We start from the raw sequence: 21,501 nt of genomic DNA, 5'->3' as shown, positions 1-21,501 counted from the left end.
CAAAATAGACACACATATGCCTTCCTTTAGTACTCTAAGCCTCCTATTTCCTTGCACAATTTCTCCTGGATCCTCAACCTACCACCTGTGTGTAATAATTCCTCACACACTACTCAGACCTCTGAAATAACTGCGCAATCCTCAAGGAATGAATTCCTTCTGCATGCAAGAGATATCCTCATGGGAATATTCCTGCAATTGATAGTACATTGTCCCATCCTTTGATCTCAACTGGGTCTCTGTTTGAACTGAAATGCATGAGTTATTTATGAAAGAATATTCAGTTATCTGAAGTACACTAGTTACATGCATGCATGCATTGACTAATTGAACTCACAGTCAGTTCCACAAACTGTTGGAACTAATCTAACTGGACTTAACTCAGTTAACTGAGCTAACTAATTACAACTCATCATGATCTCCTTAATTAAGGGATAACTTCTTCAATCAAAGGGATAACTGTTGCATGTCTTCACATAGACTTCATGTTTGATTTTCTCAAACTAATTAACTCAATATGAATTAATTAATTATTTTACAAACAACTACTGAGATCAAATTCGCATTTTAATTCTCAACTTTAATTTAGGGACTAATTAAAATTGGAATGTATCCCGAAATGTTATCTATAGAAATGTTATTTTTAGCATTTCTTCTTGCTATTTTCAACATTGTTGACAACTAAATCCAAGGAAAATCTATAAGAATATATGGAAACTGGGCCAATACTCTAGATGGAGCTACTATTCCAAACGATGTGAGGTCTAATTGAAAATTCACACCAAGGAGGCCCCCTTGGTTGACGAATTTCTAGCACCATCAACAAATACTTAAAATAAATCATAAAAAAACTAATCTATCTAAAAAAAATGAAACATCAAAATTCATCTCATAGTCATTAGGTGGCGATTCTAAAGTTCACATAAGGTGGAAAGTTGAGAAAAATATTGATCAAATAAATGAAATTTTGGAGGTCCAACAAATAGTAACACCTCTAACAAAATTATTGAACAAGGAATATTTTTCTTGGATTAAGGAAGCAATGAAATCATTTGAAGAAATTAAAGAGGCCATGTGTACAACACCTATATTGGCAATGAATGGATTCACAAAAATATTTATTATGGAGTGTGATGCCTCAAGCCATGGCCTCAATGTAGTTTTGTTGCAATAAAGAAGACCCCTTTCCTTTGAAAGTAACTAATTAAAGGAAAGAACTTACTTAGACCCATCTATGAAAAGGAAATGTTGGCCATACTACATGCAATTAAGAAATGGAATCCATACCTAATTGGAAGAAACTTCAATGTAAAAATAGATCATGATATTTTGAATCACTTCTTGGACAAAATATTGTCTTCAAAAGAGTAACAAAAATGGGTCACATAGATTTTGGGTTAAGATTTTGAAATTACCTACAAAATGGAAAAAAAAATATTGTGGTAGACACACTCTCAAGGAAAGAGGAAGACACAGATGGTTTACTATGTGCTATTTCCATTCCACAATATGACTAGATGGAAGAAGCAATGATATAATGAGAAAAAGATGAGAAGATACATAAGGTCATTCAATATCTAGAAGAGGAAATTGATGTAGTAGAAACGTTTACATGTAAAAATTATTTTTATGGTATCAAGATAACTTATACTTATGTAAGAATTCTCACTCAAACAAAAGGTCCTATTGTAATTACACACTTCTCCTATAGGAGGACATTCAAGGTTCTTGAAGTCATTCCATATGCTCAATAGATATTTTTTTTGGAAGGTCTTAAACCAGGCATGCAAAAATTTTGTGGCATAATGTGTGGTATTCCAAAAAAATAAAGGAGAGACTATCAAGACCCCATGGATCCTTCAACCATTAGCCATAATAAGCCAGTGTTGGGAAGAAACTTCAATGGATTTTATTATAGGTTTACCTAAATTTGAAGGAAAGAATATCATTATGGTAGTGGTGGATTGAATTAAAAGGTATCCCCACTTTTTCTCTCTTTCTCATCCTCTTAAAGCAAGTATTGTGGGAGAAGCATTCATCAAAACTGTCCAAAAGCTACACAGAATATAAAAGATTATTGTAAGTGATATAGATCCAATTTTCACTGGAAATTTTTGGAATGAATTATTTTATTATTTGGGTACTCAATTGGCTCAGAACTCATCTTACCATCCTCAATCTGATGGAAAATATGAGATTGTGATTAAATTTTTAGAAGGATATCTACATTGTACTACATATGATAAACAAACAAAATGGGTCAAATGGTTTCCCTTGGAAGAATGGTGGTACAACACATCCTTCCATACTTCATAAAATATTTCACCACTTATGGAACTTTATAGATATCATCCTCCATCCATCACATCACCCTTGAAAGGGAATGTAAAGGTTAAAGTAGTAGAGGACCACATCCAACACAAATAAGAGGTTCTCAAAGTATTGAAGGAAAAATTAGTTATGGTACAAAATAATATGAAACAAAAAGCATATCAACATCACAGTGAAAGGGAATTTGATGTGGGGGATTATGTATTTGTGAGACTATACCATATAAATAGATGTCCCTAAATTAACAAAAGAAGGATATTAGGGATAAGGTCTCAGTCTGAACTCTTCTACCAAAGATTAAATAAGAAGGGAAAATAATACTAGAACCATACTTATTTTTTTGAAATAAGGACTAAGCAGCTGAGAAATTGAGCAATTATTGAGTACCTCATCAAATGGAAGAACCTACCATTGGAAGAAGTGACATGGGAATATGAGTGTTTCATTCAGAAACACCCACATATAGTCAAGCATTGAGGACAACATTTATTTGAAGGGGAGGCACATTTTAAGCCTTATATAAGCCCCATGTTAACCCAAAAACCCCATATTAAGCCCTAGATATTGAGTGATTACATTTTTATTGGTATATTGTTAAGGCTATAACCCCTCATCATCCCATTTTATTATAATTATATCCTTTTTATCCTATATATATACTAAGGAGACCTAGTATTAGGATCACCAAATATGATCTTGTTCATTGTATTTGTTGTATAAGGAGGTTTCCCCCTCAAAGTGCATTGTAATTATTGGTTTCTTATCATTGTTAAGGTGCAAGGATCATCACAACAAATATAATATCTAATTCTATTATTTATGCAATTATGCAACTATGAAATTTAATTTGGTTAATTACATAGTGCAACAACTCTTGAAAGTATATAGTTGCAACTCTTACAATTCTATCACATGATTTGATTATTGGTGTAATTTGTGGGTGTTGTTTGCCACAAAGTGTTCATAAAGCAGAGTGTAGAAGTTGAATCTGAAAGACATCAACACCCACTTGGCATCATCAGAACCAATCAGATCCTACCATGTCTCCACATCGGAACTCATCTGTGACTGCCATCTATCCTTATCAGACCCAACTAGATGCCTCCACATGTCCTGCCTGGAGGAGAGAGAAAGGGGCCTTGCCTACCCTTACTTTTCATCAAATTCCTTTGTAAATTTTTCTTTGGCTATCGCAAAAATTTAACAAAGGATGCACAATCCCAACTTATTTAACTCAATTGGCATTCGCTAATCGACGAATTGCCTTAGATGTTTCATCGCCATGGAGTCCTCCAATTACCAATATGCCGGGACCTTCGACATGCAAGATCATGATTCACTAATTGGAAAATACCTTAGCTATTTGTGCCACACCTTGGAGTCTTCTTATTGCCGATATGTCGGGACCTCCAACATGTGATATCACTAATTATTGATTGACGATTCACAATCGCACTGTGCTACTCCTTAGAACCTCCAAACACTGATGTACGATATGTCGAGACCTCTAATTGGACACGTGTCAAAAGGACACCAAACCATTTTCCTTTGTCTTTTGGTTTGGAGATACATAACTTCAACTGGCTCTAACTTTTGATCTAGAAGTCCATTATGGGACTTCCACATACCGCTAGAAATCTTGTTCTGAGGAATATCTAATGGAGGGAATCTGGTTAATCTTTGAGCCCATATAATACCTGAAGGAGGGATCCAAATTCTCTGCACAACTGGAATCACAACCACTACGGCATGAAGCCCAATCATCAGGCTGAGACTTGTTTGACATCAATGCCAAAACTTACAGAGCCAGCCACCTACATACCATCAAATGTCCAACAATCTCCCTGTTGTGTATTTAATTTCAGTCCCCTAACACATTTCACAGAGACTCCCCATTCATATTTATGGCTCGTAGATATCTAGCTATACATCCTCATGGAGTATATGTTCTTCATTTATATTTACAACACGTGCACGAGAAGTACGTTGGAATTATGATACAGGTGTTGTCCTTGATGGCAAGTCCCTTAGATGAAAGTTCACAGTGTACACGTAGGTTGGGTTCAACCAAGTAGCATATATACTCTAATGCATGATTTTTGAGGTTACAACTAGTTTTAGATGTGATGTAGGGTTCTGGGTTCAACACAATGTTCTGGTGTCAATGATCTGATTGTTCAGATTAACTGAATATTGGTTGATGCAGCTTATGTTTAAAAGCTTTGATGGGTCCAGTATGAAAATTGGATGAAATGAGGCCTTCATGTGTATTATTGTTTACCAGGAGCATCTAGTCTGAAAATTTATGAAACATGATCCCTAGTGGAAGAGTGAAGTTTCCTATAGGATGACACCTATGTACTAGTAAACATATTGGCTAGTACAAGAGCTAGGGGTTGTAGCTCCTTTCTGGTAGAAGCTGGAAAATGAGAGAAGGTTGTATACTGGTATGAGTCTACACCAGTACACAATTGTAAACATATTTTCTTATTATTAAAAGAAGACATAGATGACAGCAGTAGGTGGTTTTTACCCACATTAGGTTTCCACCTTAAATCTTGGTGTTCATGTGTGTTTCTTATGTGTGATGCTTTATTTTTCTTTTACTGCACTATTTAATAAATATCTGATATACTAGTTTAAGCTCAACACATGATAAACTATTAAAACACAAGTTCTCTGCATATACGATGGTTTCTTTAAGCACGGTCGCCTGTACATGCTAGTTCATTTCACTGAAGTAGCATATATAAATCTATGAGGGAAATAAAATTATTGATATGATAATACTGATTCACCCCCCCTCTCAGTATTATTTCCAACAATTGGTATCAGAGCAGGTCCTTTAGAAGAAGCTTGATTTCTTGAAGGGAGATCCATCATCATGAATAATCAAGAAAGCATGGGTTCCATCAGACCGCCAATATTTGATGGGAGCAGATTTGTTTATTGGAAAATAAGAACCATAGACTATCTACAATCGTTTGGAACAGATGTCTAGGAAATTGTGGAAGGAGGATATACATTTCGAACAACAATTCCTACAGATACAGCAGGTAAAAAGAAATATGAAACTAATGCCAAAGCTATCAGTACTTTATTGGGAAGTCTGTCATAATCAGAGTTTGTCAAAGTCATGAAACTCAAATTAGCCAAAGAAATATGGGACAAAATCATTCTGAGCTACGAAGGAGACTCTCAGGTAAAACATGCTAAGCTTCAAACTCTTAGAATTCAATATGAAACTCTTAAGATGCATAGTGATGAAAGTATAGCTAGTTACTTCCTACGTATAGATGAAGTTGTCAATTGTATGAAGAATTTTGGTGAAGAAATTAAGGGAGTTACCTTAGTTTAGAAAGTTTTGAGATCCTTGTCTGCTAAATTTGAATCCAAAGCGTCTTCCATAGAATAAAAATAGGATCTGCAAAATATTCACTATGATGCAGCTTCACGGAATCTTAACAGCCTTTGAGATGAGAAAAGGAGGACCATCGGATATGAGAGAAGCCACATTCAAAGCTTCAACAAAATGAAAGGAAGAACACAATGAATCAAGACATATTTCAGAAGAAGAAGATGAGGTAAACTTTGTCAAAAAGCTTGAACGAGGTTCTAAAAGGTTTAGAGGTAAGTTACCCTTCAAATGTTTCTCTTGTGGCAAAGTCAGTCATTATGCTGCCAGATGTCCTCATAAAGATAAATTTGAAAAAGGAAAAGAATATAAAAAAGGGAACAGAAAACAAGTTGTGAATAAAAGGAGCTACTATACTCATGAAGATAGTGATGGTTTATCTAATAGTGATGAAGATGAAACTAGACAAGATTACAGACTTTCCATGGCTTATGACGATAATTTTTGGGATGCTTTAGAAGAGGAAGACCTTCATGAAAAAATTTATAAAATCAAAATCTGTTTAGAAGAAAAGAATATGACTATAGATACCTTGAAATACCATCTTGCTGAAAAGGAAAAACATAATGAAAAACTAGAATGTGAAATTGTGGGCCTAGGAAAGGATCTTGAGAAAACGAAATCTCTCAATCTTAGATTTTCTAAAGGATCAGAAGCATTAAATGAAATTATCAAAGTTCAGTGTTCTCCTCTGATAAAGATAGGTCTTGGATATATTGAAGAAGCATCTCAATCATAGAATTCATCAACCTCCACCAAAATCTACCTTGATGCAGCAATGACTAGTGAACAATATGACAATCGTCAACAAAGGCATAAAGCAGATCACCAGGTAAATCAGAATCAATTTGCTCCAAGGATGAATAGAATCCACAACCAACCTCAGGTAAATCATACTCAATTTTCTCCAAATATGAATATCAATAGAAACTACAATCACCTGGTCAATATATTTGATAATCGCAGGAACCTCTTTAATGGGCAATGTTTTTCATGTCATAATTTTGGACACAAAGCTACTCAATGTGTTGCTTACAAAACCATCATGACCAAAGAAGCACAAAATCAAAGGATGTAACAAGGATCAATAAAAGTTCCTATAATAACTTTTCTCTTCTTGAAAATGAAATATAATGCTCAATCTGTAACAACTTTGGTCATAAAGAATATGAATGCAAGAGAAAATTTCGACAAACAGCTCAGAAGGAGCAAACTCCATTAAATCCCAAGATATGGAGAAGGAAAGAATCTCAAACAGAAAGATGTGGTATAGCCTTGTATGCAGAAGGACAAACAAAATCAGTGGTACATCGACAATGGATGCTCAAAACACATGACATGTGACAAAGAAAAACTTCACTCATATAATGCCTTAGAAAAGGAAAATAAAGTCTCATTTGGAAATGACACTCCTGCTATCATAAAGGGTAAAGGATCTGTTTTCTTGAAAGAAAAGGTTAAAGCTGGAAATTTTATGTATGTTGATGGTTTAAAGCATAACTTGTTGAGTGTCAGTCAAATGTGTGATCAAGGAAATGAAGTAGTGTTTCGATCAAACGAATGTGTTGTTCGTGAGCTTGATACAAGAGAGACCATGATCAAAGGTACAAGAAATCCAAACAACTTATACATACTAAAGGGAGTACAACAACAATGCTATCTAAGCAAAAATGATGAAAACTGGTTGTGGCATAGAAGATTGGGACATGTAAGCTTCTCTCAAATAAGAAAATCATGCAGATTCAAGGTTGTTCGTGATCTTCCAGATATCAGCATCCCAGAAAATACAATATGAAAAACATGTCAAATTGGAAAAGAAACTAGAGTTCACTTCATGGAAAAGGAAGGGTCAGCTAGTAAGCCTCTTGAACTTGTCCATACTGATTTATGTGGACCATCAAGGAAAAGGTCACCTTGTGGAGAAGAATACTTTATTTTGTTCATTGATAATTTTTCCAGAATGTGTTGGGTAGGTCTTCTAAAGCATAAAGATAAAGCTTTTGAAAAGTTCCAAGCCTTCAAAGCTTTGGTTGAAAATGAATAAGATCAAAAAATCAAATGCCTCAAATCTGATCGAGGAGGGGAATTTACCTCAAATGAATTCTTTGACTTTTGTGAACAAAATGGAATAAGAAGGCAATTCTCCACTGCAAGGACTCATCAGCAAAATGGTGTGGTAGAAAGAATGAACAAAACAGTTCAACAAATGGCTTGATCTATGCTAGATGAATCTGGAACTCCTGCAACCTTCTGGTGTGACGTTGCATTCGCTTCCATAACTATTCTCAACCAAGCAAATGTTCTGGTAAACAACACTCAAACTCCACATGAAATTTGGTATGGTAAGACTCCTACTGTAAAATACTTTAAAGTTTTTGGAAGCAAATGTTATATCAAAAGAACTGATGAAAAACTTGGTAAGTTTGAACCCAGAGCAGATGAAGGCATTCTTCTTGGTTATTCTTCCAGAAGTAAAGGATATAAATGTTATAATAAAAGACTTGGAAAATTTATTGAAAGCATTGATGTTGTAGTTGATGAAATGTGCAAAAATCCAAAAAAGATAAAATCAATAGAAGATTATGATAATGAAGAATATGGGGATTATTTTCCCACATCAAATAAAAATCATATCAAAGAAGAAACCAATGAAGCACCAGAAGAAGAGATAATGGTAGAAGAAAAAACTCTGTCCAGGTATGTTCAGAAAAATCATCTAGAAACTCAAATTTTAGGGGAAAAAGAAGCAGGTGTACAGACAAGAAGAACTATTATAGGGACCTCAAGCTATATAGCATTACTATCTGTTATAGACATTTTTGTGCCTAACAGCATGAAGCATGAAATGTCAATAATCTGAGGGATCCAAAGTCCCTAAACATGTTGTTCTTAACCCTAGAGGAACAAGGTCAGCAAACCACAGCACTGAAAATCAGTTCTCCACCTGAAAACACTCAAAAACAAGCTATTTCTGGATCATGTCAGCTGCTCCACTAAGCATCTGCGCTGAATGTCAACTGCTCCACTCTGTACCTGCGCTGAATGTCAAATCTAATGAAGGCTACCTGCGCTGGGCGAGATTGGCCAAGTGGCACAGTCATTCTGCAAGGTGTCAATTGCCCAGGAAGCTTCCAAACTGACACTTGGATCAAGGAATTCGCCTTGTGATGAGTAAGAGGGTCTTGATCTCCAAGTGGAAGCAAGAATCTCCAAGTGGACTCAAGAACTGAAGAATAACTGAAGTGGGAGAGGACACTAGTCAGCTTCATGTCAGTCTCAAGCTGACTCATCCTTTCTCCAAATCTCCTATATATAGAGCTCTCTCATGAGGTCTAGGGAGGCTGGAATTTTGTGCAAGTAAGGAAGTGCTGTTGGTTTGAGTATAGAACTATTGGGTGATTTGCTTGAAGGAGGTGAAGATGAGATTTCTTTCTGCTGGGAGGTGTTGCTGGATTGGGCCTATTATGGTTGTGACACTCTCAGAACTTTGCTTCTTCCATTAATAAAGCATTTGAGGTTCTTCTATATGCATGTGTCTCTATGGTGAATTGATGCTTGTATATTTGATTTATTCTAATCCCTGAATCGATTATGGATGTATGCTCTTGTAGTTTCCTTTTCTTGTGCTTTTACAGGATCTTTGTGTAGCTGGGCCAGTGAAAGAGCAACGAACTAGGAGCAAGCAGCAAAGAGGGAAGATTGGATCAACCATTAGCACAAGATAACGGTTAGTGGATCCTCTTTCTCTTCTCTCTCTCATCTCATAAAGAAGTAATCTTGAATAGCTTTGCATTCAGTTGTTGCTGAGGTACTATCACCCTTAGAGTGGGATAGGGTCATTCCGTATTGGATACTTTTCCCAACAACAAATTGGCGACTCCGCTGGGGACCGTATCTTGTTGGTTATTTGTGTTTTTGCTATTCATTTCATAAACAAAGGGAGTACTGAATCGAACTGTATTTGGATCTTTCAAATACAAAGTAGAGGGCAGCTACTCTAGCTGAGTTTCTGGGCAAGTTTATGATTTGAAGAGCTGATCCACAAGGACTCTAATAAGCTCTTAGTGATAGCTTTTCATCCTCCTTTCCATCCCTTAGTGTGTCCTTGACTGATAGCTTTTGATTTGAGCAAAAACTGTGAATTTTTTAGCAATCTGTGACCCGGAAACCAAGAGAAACGAAAGTTTCGTTCTTCAGTGCAGGCTGTACAAAGGCTGTCTGCATTTTAGCGCAGTTCCCGAAGGGGCTACCTACGCTGAAGGTCAAACGGATAGTGTCCCACCTGCGCTGGACCAGTCTTGCCTTGTGCTACTGGGGTTTCCTGCTGTTTCTTGCCTTGTTTTCACTCTTGTTTTTGCTGTTTGTTACCAGTCAATGTGCCTATCTGAAACCATCTTTCTTTGTCACTATTCCGCCTCAGTTGTATAAAGAAACTGTGTTTGTTCTTTTGTATTTCTTGTGTCATTTACAGTTTCCCATAACGAAAGTGAACCAGTCTTGCTGTGACCTCTTAGATCTAGACCTGTGATTAAGTGTCGTTTTGATCTTAAGAGTTAGTTTGTTTGCTGTTCATAGCTGATTGAGCTTGTCGCTTTCGTCATATGGTTTGAATTTATATATTTCTAGTGTCGAAACAAGTAAATCTTAAGGTGTCTTTTGATTTTGGACAAACTTGTTTGCTTTCACTTGAAATTGAATTCAAAGTTATACAACAGCTTTCTTTTTGTATTTCACCAACATTAAGAAAGAGAAAAGAAATACTTGCATTGTGCATGTGCATTATGACAGTTTGCATGTTGATTTAGGAAAAAGTGCATTAGTGTGTGCTCTATGATCTGTGTGAAAAGGTGTTATCTTTCTTTTCCCTCAGTAGTTAAGGTTTCAAAGTTGAAAGATTGAAAAGCTTGTTTATCATCTTAGACTGCATTTAGGAGTGTTACTATACATCTCGTGGTGATCCATAAAGGCAAACTGCTAAACAAGATCAACCTTACAATAAATTGAATTTGCATAACAACGCATTGAAACATAACGCAAACACATAGAGGTCTAAGCTAGAGACGTGTTCCGGCGTCGTTAAACGTGATATCTTAGCGTTTAGTGGTTGGGTGATTCCTCCACGTTGAAGCGATAAGTATCAATACGGACTTGTGCTCCCACGTACCGTCGCGTATATATTGGGAGACCCCTATAGGATCAAAGCCTTTATCCATAGGAAACCGTGTTGACCGCCCTACTGATCGCAATGCAGTGAACACAACATTCACGAAGATCGACCACTCGTACCGTAAAACGTATTCTGTGGTTTTGCGAAAAGTTTGGCACACCCTCTGCCTAGAACTCCAGAGCAGTTTCTTTTGGCCTTTTTCGAACTCTATAACCGAAAAAGTCCATCCGAGCATTTGTCACTTCGGGCTCGTTAAAACATCGAAGGAGACTAGAGTCATCTTTAGCTTTTTCTCGACTCTTAAAAAGTGAAAAAGAAAGTTGTGTCTAAAAGCGTCGTTATAAAATTTATTTTAAACGGAACATAATCACCTCCTATTCCTGCGTTGATCTGTAAGTTGAGAACATGGAATGCCCCAACCAAGGAATTCGACATGATGGAAATCCTAGTCCTTTCTCCTCTTGGGGAGAAGTTGGTGCGCCCCACTTGGCCACATTGTCGCTTCCAGGACTGACAATTGGCCTGCCTATTTGGTTATTCTCAACTAATGTAGTTCAGAACACCATGGTTCCTGAACAGTCGAGTCAACAGTTAGATGAGTCTAGAGCTTCCCACCGGCCTTCTACTTCCCATAACTCTTCCTCCAATCCTTCATCTTCGAAAGGTGGGGCTGGCAAAAGTCAAGCTCCCATGGAGAAGAAGGAAAAGAAGAAGAAAGAGAAGAAGAAGAAGGAGCCTAAGGCGACTGGGGGCAAGCAAAAGACATCTAACAAAAACCCACACACAGCACAGACATGGCCTAAATCGCCATGTGTCATATGTAAAGGAGACCACTTCCATAGAGATTGTCCCTGTATTCCCCGGATACTAAGGGACTGGTCCCCTCGGTTGCACAATTCGGGAGCATCAACCTCTGATAGCCAGGTTGAGTGCTTACCGTCAACCAGCGAAAGTGAAGGTTCAAGACAAAAGGGAGGAGCTAGATCCCCCTGTAGACTGTGCGAAGGCGATCACACCATCCACCGTTGTCCCTTCTTAGACGAAGCGAAGAGAGTTTTGGAAGATCGTCTGGTTTCACCGTTGAGACTTCCTCCTGGGTACAAAAAACTCGTGCCAAGTCCTTCGTTGGTTGAAAACACAGCTGGCCCGCTCAAGTGGTCAGCTGAAGCGTTAGTCGTTGAAAATGAACGTACTGAATCCAGACCAGACGAAAGTCTAAAGGTCGATACGGCAGTTGACCCGGTTCTTCCTTCAGAGGTTTCATCCTCAAATGACACCGTCACTGAAGATTCATCTTCAAATGACACCCTCACGGAAGAGAATAAGGATGACACCATCCAGATTCTTTTCATCAACACAGATTCTGATGAGCATCAGGGCAATGCGCCCATTCCTTTATCGCAGGAAGGAACATCGTCAGGATTGTATCCGGCCGTGTATTCGGTCCCACCACCAAGCAACCTGGTTGTGTCCTTTGATTGGAACCAACTAGGCAGACCCCGGTTGCCAGCCAGTATACCATTCAGAAGCATAGTCCAAATTTATAGGATGGTGATGGCTGGAACTACCATTGATGAAGGGGCATCTGTGAGTATCCTTTCCTCTGTTGCTTGGAAAGCACTCGGTTCCCCGGCGCTTTTGCCTGAGATAAGAAATCTCTCGGGCTTTGATAAAGGAACCAGTCGACCATTAGGGATCCTCCCCAATGTGCATGTTACATTGAAAGGGAAGACTGTTCAAATGAACGTGATGGTCGTTCAAGGACCCTTGGATTATAACCTACTCCTTGGACGGGACTATATATATTGCATGGGAGCTATAGTCTCCTCACTCTTTAGAGTAATGTGTTTTCCACACGAAGGAAGAGTGGTCAAGCTCGTAGACCAACTTTCATTTCCAGGATCACGCATTGCAAATAGTCAAATACCAACCCTGAATGGTCTATTCACTCAAGAAATGTCTCCACCCCCAGTCCTCCTTCCCGATGAGTGCGAGTGATTCGGAAAGATGGGACTGGAACCCAGGGGGCATGCATCCTGGTCTGCTTCGGGCAGAGGAAACCCTGGGTATAAGGTAGAATTTCCGCGAAAGAATATGACTAGTCCGTACCCCGTCCGTGGATGGAAGAGGGGTTGTTCTAGAATAGGATTCTTTTGTTAAGGTCACGTGTTTGACAAAGGTCATTCACCATTGTCTACTATGGGAGGCAGTGCCGAGGAAGTGTTCAGTTTGAAAGATTAACAGAACAATCTTTGGGTAACCAGAAAGAGGTAAGCCTCACCCTTTAAAGCAAATGTTTTATCGGATAAGTAGGGGCAGCCTTGAAATTGTACTTTATACCTGGGGGCATGCAAACCTTTTGGAGTGCAAGCTAAGAGCGGTTGTTTATCTGTTTTTGGGATTAGCCGTTTCCGAACTTGCATAAAGAAAGGATGAGTAGGAGCATAGCTTTGGTAAGGCGCAAGCTCTATAAAAAATGGGATCTTTCAGGAGACATTTCTTATCTTATGACTGGTATGTCGAGCAGTTTTAGCATAAAGTTCATGCTCGTTAAAAAATAAACGCAAGTTCGAGCAGTTTTACCGTGGAATTTATGCTCGTTAAAAAATAGAAAAGCGTGAGCAAGGGTTTCCACCAGAGTTCAAGCTCATTAAAAAATGAACCTATCCCGGTAAATAACCATTGTGATCGTAAATTTATTAGCCATAAAAAGCCTTGGTCGTGTTTGCACCCGCCACCTCCATTCCATTTGGCCGATCGTTCACCCCCATATGATTGTTTACCCATTTTGAGGAACAGCTGCGAAAAGTGATTTCATTTAGCCATCCTTGTGACACTGCCGTGATTGGAAAATTCCAACCTATACCTGGAATCTGTTGCTATCCCTGTTTATCACTCGTTCCTCGAAAGACGAGTCTTCTTTGAGCTCTTTTCAATTGACTTGTAAAATATGAAAAGTTTGCCGAGTTTTGGCCTTCCAGCTCGTTAAAAGGACCGGAAGAGCTATCCCTCCTCTAGATTTTAATCTTTTTGGACCTGAGGGATTATTGCACAAAAAGGTCGAGCGCTTGTTTTATTCGGCTCGTTAAAATTATCGAAAATTCATCCCTTCTGTATTGTTTTATACTTTTTCGGACTTAAGGAATTAGATGACGAAAAAGGAATTTTGGAGTTAACTTTCTGTACCTTTTCATACTCTCTAAAAATGAAAAGGACCGAGTTTTCTTTGTCGCTAGACTCGTTAAAATGATTAAATAGTGACAAACTTGTCTTTAGACGAGAACGAGTATCCCTATCGCTAGGGTCGTTAAAACATAGCGATGGGCTTGCCCGAAGGGCAGGTTATAGAACAAGCATATGTTATCCTCCTCAAGCTTGACAAAAATAAAGAGGTACTGGTCAGAAATGACTGGGGAAAAATTGGGAGAACCTCAAAGCTTTAATGGTAGCAAGTCGCTCTTGAACATGAAACTTTGTCCTCCGTATCACATCGGGTTGGGTTGTTTCATTCACCGGTCTCATCACCATGGTCTTCGCCAAACCATCCGTATTTGGGGTAATGCTACCGATCCATCGCATCAGTGTCGTTATATGTTCAAGAGATGTGTTCAGAAAGAGTCAACTGTGTCCCATCCACTGCCATACATTATCCTTCATCCACCCATGATCGCCACCCTGAATCATATCTCACAGATTGTTTTCACCTCCACTAAAATCATTAGCTCCGTTCGTGTCACTAATGTGGGATTCATTAAGGCCCTCCTTTGATGGGTCGCTTCTTGTCGACTTCAGCTCATTATCCAAGAAGTTGATCTAGGAACACCCCCCCAGTACTTTGAAGCTTGCATGCCTCAATGGCAAGTTTCTCACTACCGGCGACAGGTATACATCAATGACCTTCGACCAGAACATTTTGCGTGGTGTTCGACGCCAAGTCCTATATTCACACCACGTGAATTGTACTGTAGTACCTTGAGGGTCATTATCATTATCGGTGATTCCTCTCGCGCTTGTTAAAGGTTTACATTATTTACCGGTAATCAAGCGATGTCTTTCCATGTTCGACTTCAGCGTAATTCTCACATGGATCGACTTGTACTTAGAGTGAAGATCGAACGAGTTTGAAGACCCCGGATCTAGTTTCATCCATCCGGGCTGCGATATATATTCAGGAAATATAAAGCATTTGATATGTACATCATTGCAGCAGATGATCATCCTGCTCAAAGGATGATAATTTCAGCAGAGAATTATCAGTCTACCATCAGACGATCGTCTGTTATATGTACCAAAACGAATTTATGAAGCTGAGCATGGGAATGCCCGCCTCAGCCAGATCATGAAAGCAGAATGAAAAATAATGTATTGTATTGTATTTTATTGCAGGGCACCTCTCAGCGATTGAATGAACTTCGGATCCTCCTGATAAAGCAATTCACCCGATAAACGACCTCATACATTAGGGGGCAACTGTTATAGACATTTTTGTGCCTAACAGCATGAAGCATGAAATGTCAATAATATGAGGGATCCAAAGTCCCTAAACATGTTGTTCTTATCCCTAGAGGAACAAGGTCAGAAAACCACAGCACTGAAAATCAGTTCTCCACCTGAAAACACTCAAAAATAAGCTATTTCTGGATCATGTCAGCTGCTCCACTGAGCATCTACGCTGAATGTCAACTGCTCCACTCTGTACCTGCGCTGAATGTCAAATCTAATGAAGTCTACCTGCACTGGGCGAGATTGGCCAAGTGTCACAGTCATTCTGCAAGGTGTCAATTGCCCAGGAAGCTTCCAAACTGACACTTGGATCAAGGAATTCGCCTTGTGATGAGTAAGAGGGTCTTGATCTCCAAGTGGAAGCAAGAATCTCCAAGTGGACTCAAGAACTGAAGAATAACTGAAGTGGGAGAGGACACTAGTCAGCTCCATGTCAGTCTCAAGCTGACTCATCCTTTCTCCAAATCTCCTATATATAGAGCTCTCTCATGAGGTCTAGGGAGGCTGGAATTTTGTGCAAGTAAGGAAGTGTTGTTGGTTTGAGTATAGAACTATTGGGTGATTTGCTTGAAGGAGGTGAAGAGGAGATTTCTTTCTGTTGGGAGGTGTTGCTGGATTGGGCCTATTATGGTTGTGACACTCTCAGAACTTTGCTTCTTCCATTAATAAAGCATTTGAGATTCTTCTATATGCATGTGTCTCTATGGTGAATTGATGCTTGTATATTTGATTTATTCTAATCCCTGAATCGATTATGGATGTATGCTTCTTGTAGTTTCCTTTTCTTGTGCTTTTACAGGATCTTTGTGTAGCTGGGCCAGTGAAAGAGCAAGGAAATAGGAGCAAGCAACAAAGAGGGAAGATTGGATCAACCATTAGCGCAAGATAACGGTTAGTGGATCCTCTTTCTCTTCTCTCTCTCATCTCATAAAGAAGTAATCTTGAATAGCTTTGCATTCAGTTGTTGCTGAGGTACTATCACCCTTAGAGTGGGATAGGGTCATTCCGTATTGGATACTTTTCCCAACAACACTATCCTCCACCAAACCTCAAAATTTAAAAGAAGCATGCAAAGATGAATTTTGGGTCAAGGCCATGGATGAAGAACTTGAGCAAATTGAAAAAAATGATACTTGGGAATTAGTTCCTAGACCTCACAATAAAAATATTATAGGAAATAAATGGATATTCAAAAACACGCTGAATGAAAATGGAGAAGTCATTAGAAACAAGTCCAAACTTGTTTGTAAAGGGTATGCTCAACAAGAAGGTATAGATTTTGAAGAAACTTTTGCACCTGTTGCTAGACTTGAAGCCATAAGGATGTTTCTTGCTCTTTCTAGCTTTCAGAAATTCAAAGCATACCAAATCGATGTAAAATAAGCCTTCCTGAATGGAGATTTAGAAGAAGAAGTTTATATTGAACAACCAGAAGGATTCATTCTTGGAAATGATGCAAAACTTGTATGCAGACTCAAAAAGGCCCTTTATGGTCTAAAATAGGCTCCAAGGGCATGGTATTACCACCTTGACAAATATTTACACCAACAAGATTTTACAAAAGGTTCAGTAGATAGAAATCTATATACAAAGATTGAAACTCATAAATTGCTAATTATTATTTTTTATGTTGATGACATCATTTTTGGTAGCAATGAAAATTCCATGAGTTAGAATTTTGCTTCGTAATGCAGCAAGAATTTGTAATGTCCTTGCTTGGTGAACTTACCTATTTTCTTGGTCTATAAGTTCAACAAAATAAAGATGGTATTTTTATTTCACAAACTAAATATCTCAAACAGATCTTGAAAAGGTACAGAATGGAATATTCTAAACCCGTATGTACCCTAATGGTAAGATGATGCAGTCTCAACTCAAATGATGAATCGGAAACAGTACATCAAACAACTTATAGATCCATGATTGGCAGTCTGCTTTATCTAACAGGTACCCAAACTGACATCATGCATCCAGTAGGAATAGTTGGAAGATTCCAAGAAAATCCAAGGGAATCACACCTTCATGTAGTCAAAAGAATTTTCAAATATCTTCAAGGAACTTAAGAGTTTGGTTTATGGTATCCTAGAGATGCAGATCTTACTCTCCATGCATATACAGATGTAGATTGGGTAGGAAGTGTTGATGATAGAAAAAGCACTAGTGGTGGTGCATTCTATATGGGTTCCAGGTTAGTGTCTTGGTTCAACAAGAAACAAAGTTCAATTGATTTATCTACGACTGAAGCAGAATATGTGGCTACTGCATCTTGCTGCACACAAATCCTTTGGATGATGAAAATCTTGCAAGACATTCAGATCACATGTACTTCACCCATCTCCATTCTATGTGATAATACAAGTGCCGTCAGTATTTCAAAGAATCCAGTCATGCACTCCAAGACCAAGCACATACCCATTAAGTACCATTTTCTACTTGAACAAGTGCTTGAATAAAAGGTCAAATTGGAGTATGTTCCCTCCAAAGAATAGGTTGTTGATATATTCACTAGACCACTGTCCATAGAAACATTCGAATATCTTAAACAAAAGTTGGGAGTAGTTGCTGCATCATCCTACTATTAAATCCAATGTTTCAGAGAAAGGTTATTATTTGTGTGTTTCATGAAGTATAGTCACGTACACACGCGAGTTTTTGTGGGCCAAGAAGTGCATATGTTTTTGAGACAAGAAAACAATGGGGTAGGCTCTGATATGGGTGTTATGTCTGATGTTGATGATCACAGTCTATTGATATGCTCTGTTCATTAATTTTTATCTAGTTAACAAATATTCCTTGATCATTGACTTGTTAAGAATGCATAGGTAGCACAGGTTCAGGGGGAGCATTAAACTTCACTCACATTCTGCATTGCTGGAATTATGGTTGCTGAGTCCAACTATGGCTTCAGATATTTATACCTTTTGTTGCCTAAGTCATGTAAAAGTCTAGGGTGTGATATGTCTTCTCATACATTTGAATGAGTCCTATTGGAAAAATGATGTAATTATATTTCTGTCATGTATAAAAATTTGGTATATCCCCACTTGGTTGGGAGATGGAAGTATGTATGAGTCATTGGTGATAGGAAGGTCATACTCACATAGTTGAGTATTAGAGTCATGTTATTCTTTTGTAGACTCTCCTTGTGCTCAGGGGGAGCATGGACGATTTCAGTGCATCTCAGCATGTACAAAGGGGAGCTCAATCAGACAATTCAGCATATACTCAAGGGGAGCATGAACAACATAGGGGAGAGAATATCTTGGTCTGCCCTTTGCCCTTGATGTCAAAGGGGGAGAGTGTCTTGGTGTTGTTGTTGCCATCAAGTCCAAAGGGGGAGATTGTTGGCATTATGATACAGGTGTTGTCCTTGATGGCAACTCACTCAGATGAAAGTTCACAGTGCAGCAGGTCAACAACAAAGGATTACAGATCAGACTCCAAAGAATGAATAAAGAGAGGTATACACTAGTTCACTTTGTCCAAGGCATGTGTACACGTGGTTTAACAGATCAAAAATAGCGTATAAAGTATACACACACTTTCACAGAAGGAAAAATGCGTACATGTTGGAAAACCAAGTGATCCAAGGTATTTTGGTCCAAGGTAATTGGTCCAAGGCATTTGGTCCCAAGTATTGACCCTAGGTATTGGGCCCAAGGTATTGGTCTTACGTGGTTTTACACCAAGGTATTGGGAAAGGCCTAAGAGTATATAAGGAGGAGAAGATCATTAGGCCAAGGTGTGCAGGCAATGAGATTCTAAGAAATACTTCTATCTGAAGTATATATATTAATTTGCAGGGTTATGTTTGGGACTAGATCTGAAATTTTCATGTGCTCCTTGAGTTCAACATTGGATCAGGAATCATGAGACTTGAAATGACTTATTCTTGAATGATATGATATTCATTGAGACCAGATCTGATGTTTTGCGCCAGTTCTAATTGTTATCTATCATGATTTGGTTTGTCTGAAGTCTAAAATTATAGCAAAGTTCTAAGTCAAAATTTGTAGATCTGTATGCAGGTTCGCCTAAGCCAAAGCGTGTGTACATGTAGGTTCGACTCTTTAAAGTAGTGTATACAAAAAGAACAACTTCTTTTCATATCTAACTAATCTATCTGATCAAATTCTGTTTTTTTTGCTGTTGTTTGTCAATGAAGTCTTCTTAGATCTGAACATAGAACTGTTGTATAAGGAAATTGAGTATGATTGATTGATTGATTAAGAAGGAAGAGTGATCCTTGTTGCTATCTGTTTTGAAATCTATAATATGATAGTAGATCTTTAGAATGTCATTGATTGGTACAAGAAAGAAACAGAGAAGCATATACATGCAGGTTAGGTTCAAATAAGTAGCGTATACACTCTAATGCATGATTTTTGAGGTTACAGCTGGTTCTGGATGATGATGTAGGGTTCTGGGTTCAACATAGTGTTTTGATGTTAGTGATTTGATGGTTCAGATTAACTAAATATTGGTTGATGCAGTTTAATTTTAAAAGCTTTGATGGGTCCAGTATGAAAATTAGATGAAATTAGGCCTTCATGTGTATTGTTGTGTACCAGGAGCATCTAGTCTGAAAACTTATGAAACGTGATCCCTGGTGGAAGAGTGAAGTTTTCTGTAGGCTGGCACCTATGTAATAGTAAATATTTTGGCTAATATAAGAGCTAGGGGGTTGTAGCTCCCTTCTAGTAGAAGTTGGAAAATGAGAGAAGGTTGTAACCTTCTGCAGGTAGAAGCCTGCATATTGGTATGAGTCTGCGCCAGTACAAGATTGTAAACAGATTTTATTATTATTAAAAGAAGATTGAGATGAAAGAAACAGGTGGTTTTTACCCACATTGGGTTTCCACCTTAAATCTTGGTGTTCATGTGTGTTGCTTATGTGTGATGCTTTGTTCTTCGTTTACTGCACTATCTAATAAATCTCTAATATACTAGTTTAAGCTCAACACATGATGAACTATCTAAATCACAAGTTCTCTGAATATACGCTTGTTTCTTTAAGCACAGTCACGTGTACATGCTAGTTCACTTCACTGAAGTATCGTATATAAATCTTTTTGGGAAATAAAATTATTGATTTGATAATAATGATTCATCCCTGCCTCTTAGTATTATTTCCAACAAAGTATTCGACCATCAACCTTACTATTATACATTCAAGACCACAACTACTGATTCGTACATCTTTAATGGCTCCCATCACCATCATATCAAATATTTTCATCGTAGTGATGTGTAGTGGTGTAACACTATGAAATAGCCAATTACTGACTTCTGATTATGTCTAGCCCCTTTTGATTCGATCCTTATCAAACTTACATCATAGGATCAAGAGTGGTGACTGAGGGCTCACCCTCAAGGCACTAAGACCTCCAAACCCTCAACAGGGGCTATATTTCCTTTGTTACCCCCTTTTCCTTTGGTTTCATATTTGTTTCAAACAAAGGTGCTTAATACCAACGAATCCCTTTTATCGAGGATTTCTACCTATTGCACCTTATGCCAACAACCATAAATTCTTGATTGTCAATTGCCGATAGGATCTTCTTCTAAGCCCTAGCCTTTGTTGCTTTAAGACTTCGCGACCACTTGCTAGCCCTTAAATCAGCGATTCCCCATGTGGCCAAAGTGCCAACCATCGCAAACCTCTAATCGCCACTTGCTGATGTGATGTCATCACCACCACGTGGCATCTTCTAAGTGGTGACATGTGTAACCTAAATATGGCCCATTGGGCTGCCTCAAAACACCAAAACTGCCTGCCACATGTACCTCCACATAGCCACATCATATTGATGTCAACATCCACTTGGCATTATCAAAACCAACTGGATCCTGGCATGTGTCCACATCAGAACTCTTTTGTGACTGCCATTTGTCCTTATCAGAACCAACCATCTCTCCATGTGTCATGCCTAGAGGAGGGAGAAATGGGCCTTGCCTACCCTTATTTTTCATCAAATTCCTTTGTAAATTTCTCTTTGGCTCTCCCAACAATTTAACAAAGGATGTACGATATCGACATATTTAACTCAATCGGTGTTCGCTAATCGATGAATTACCTTAGCTG

Source organism: Pinus tabuliformis, chromosome 9 (genome assembly GCF_031772625.1).
Source record: "Pinus tabuliformis cultivar Carrire ecotype Pingquan chromosome 9, CPIR1, whole genome shotgun sequence".
NCBI lineage: Eukaryota > Viridiplantae > Streptophyta > Pinopsida > Pinales > Pinaceae > Pinus > Pinus tabuliformis.
Note: the sequence above shows the minus strand (reverse complement) of the source record.